The sequence below is a fragment of the Galeopterus variegatus genome, unplaced genomic scaffold, assembly GCF_000696425.1.
Source record: "Galeopterus variegatus unplaced genomic scaffold, G_variegatus-3.0.2 Scaffold1590, whole genome shotgun sequence".
Taxonomy (NCBI): Eukaryota; Metazoa; Chordata; class Mammalia; order Dermoptera; family Cynocephalidae; genus Galeopterus; species Galeopterus variegatus.
The window spans coordinates 89,559-92,254 of NW_007727701.1; the positions used below are offsets into that span (position 1 = coordinate 89,559).

General features: G+C 32.5%; 1 protein-coding gene across 1 annotated transcript in view; it reads right to left on the minus strand.

Annotated features, from left to right (window-relative positions):
• Window positions 1-2,696, minus strand: part of LOC103594618 (PDZ and LIM domain protein 5-like) — a 169,955-nt gene that overhangs the window by 60,405 nt on the left and 106,854 nt on the right.

Sequence of the window (2,696 nt, forward strand, 5' to 3'; positions counted from 1 at the left end):
TAAATACATTGCTTCCATTTCTAAAATCAGAATTAAATCAACAAAAAGACAGTAACACCCTCTCTACTAACCCCTCACCATAGGTATGGAACAACTGATCACATGGATACAGGTCATCTCCAAAGGTAGCCAGAATCCAAAACTATACAGAATAGTGTCATGGAAGAATGAGAATCAACTCAAATGTCATTCCACTCAACGTGGAGAGAAAAAAAAAAGTTCAAAACAGAACTAACTGTGGGCATTGTCCAAATTGATTTGGAGATATTCCACATAAATGGAGCTAGTCAAAGCCTAAATCTTCTAGAGTATTCCAACAAAAAAATGCAACACTTAATTTGTTATCCTTAGGTACATTTATAAAAAATATTAGTACATGGTATGCTTTTTTAAGAATAAGTGTTTTTCTACATTCTAAAATTTCCATACTTCTTTCTTAAAAATATTTTCAAATTATGTGTGGAATTTCCATTTGATTTCAAAAGGAGGAAACAGTTTTTTACTCTACATTTATTTCCACAATAACATATTTATGAGAGAAAAAAATTTCATCTGCCTGTTGTGCCTTGTATTCACATTCAAAATAACCTCAGAATCACTTAAGGAAAATAGACTGCATTTTTCTAACTAATATTTATAAAGTTTTTATACCAAAAAAAAAGTCAAAGAGATTGTACAATATTCTACATGTGCTCAAGGTTAAATAAAAATTTTTTTCAAAGTTTGGAATAATTCATTTTTACTATGCATAAAATTTCATTACAGTGAAAATACCATATCAATAAAGAGTTTATATAAAGTACCTATTTTATATACTCTATTTTTAAGAAATGGCAAACTTTATTGTAAAGGGCCAGACAATAAATATTTTAGGATTTGTGAGTAACATGGTCTTTTATTCAACTGTTCAGGTCTGCCACTCTAGAAAAGAAAGAAGACACAGACAAAACTTAAACAAATGTGCATAGTTGTGTTCCAATAAAACTTTATTTATAAAAACAGGTGGTGGGCTGGATTTGGCCTAAAAGCCATAGTTTGTCAATCTCTGGTTTAGAACATTTTAGGGTGCTGCTTATAACAAACCTTCTAGCAAGTAATCCTACTTAACCATGGCTCTTTTGACTCTAAGCCTCATAATCATTCTGCACAATGAAAAAACACTAATTACAAAATGTCCAGACACTGAGAGGTATAAGAAATGAGAGTTAAACTTCTCATTATTCCTTCTGTGATTGCAGGACACTATCTTTCAATTCCTCTTACCTCTTCTACCTCAAAACTTTCACATTGCTTGCAACAGAATGATCCATCTAAACTTCCAAACCACCAGTTCAAATGAAAATCACACCACAGGGCATTGATACCAAAGTTTGGTGAAGGGACAGGTTTAATATTATTGGATTAGGATAACATGTTCAGTACTATTTTTAACTCTGCTACTCAGCACCTCAGTTCATTCGCTAACATATGATGAAGGCTATTAGTAATGTTTTTTAATTTTAAAAGAACAAGTGAAAAGTGTGTACCATGTGTTTTCATGCAAGCAAGGAAACTAACGAGTATAATTCCCTTCTTTCCCATTCTTTTCCACCGAAACTCTACATTTCATATCAGGCATGAACTATAATATCTTTATGAATGATAAAAACAAGCAATCTGATACAGAGCTGCATTCTCTGAAAACCTCGTAGGTCTATACCTTCCTTTGGGTGCAATGGTAAGTAATTACTTCTACTTAATATATATCCTTTTCTAGCTCCAATCAGGTAGAGAAAAAAATATTTTTATTGACATAGTACTTCATAACTACCATGAAAATAACAGGAATTGCAAAGCAAAAAATCTGCGTGTGAAAAATTAAGAATTCCATTTACATTTCTACATTTTACTCATTCTTTTGACACAATTAAAATGCCCTTAAAACAAATATGGTTAAGATTCACATTAGAGAGTAAACATCAGTAACAAAACCATATTCATAACTGGATTTTCATAGACCAAGCAATGTATACAAAATTAGCTGATTCAGGAAAACCTTGATAAGGGTCACATGCTGGATAAAGGTCATATACAGAATAAAAGTAGGATAAGCAGGCACAATTCCTGACCCCAAGTTTGTATACTTGCTTTTTTCTTCCTTTTAGGAAAAGCTTATAGCTCTAAAGAGGCAGAGAGATTATGCCTTTCCTATTTGGGCCTTCTCTTATTAAGCTCTTCACTGATAGAGGAATTCTTTGATAACAGGACAATTAGCTAAATGAAGTTTGCAAGTCTAGGTTCCCAACAAAAGATATTATGCACTCTACAGTTTGTTTGTCAGCATAATGAGGATAGTAATACCACCCCTGTAAAACTGTTTTGAGGATAGAATGAGGTCATGTATGTAACATAGCTAGCAGAGTGCTTGGCACAAAGCAGACAGTATTAGATGCTACTTCTTCCTTAAGTAGAAGACTTGACCCTGAAGTTCTGGAAATTATTCTGTTTCTGATTATACAGGTCTACCAGGATAAATTTCGAGAAACGACAATATCAACAACAAAATCCTAGAGATGAGCAAGAAAATATCACTTATCAAGTACCTACCAAGTACTATTAATTTCACTTGGCCTATTAAATAGCCTCAATTATAGTTCCTAAGAAAGTAATATTGTTCTCATTTTTTTTTCCTTTTTGTCTTTTTTTGTGTCCGGCAA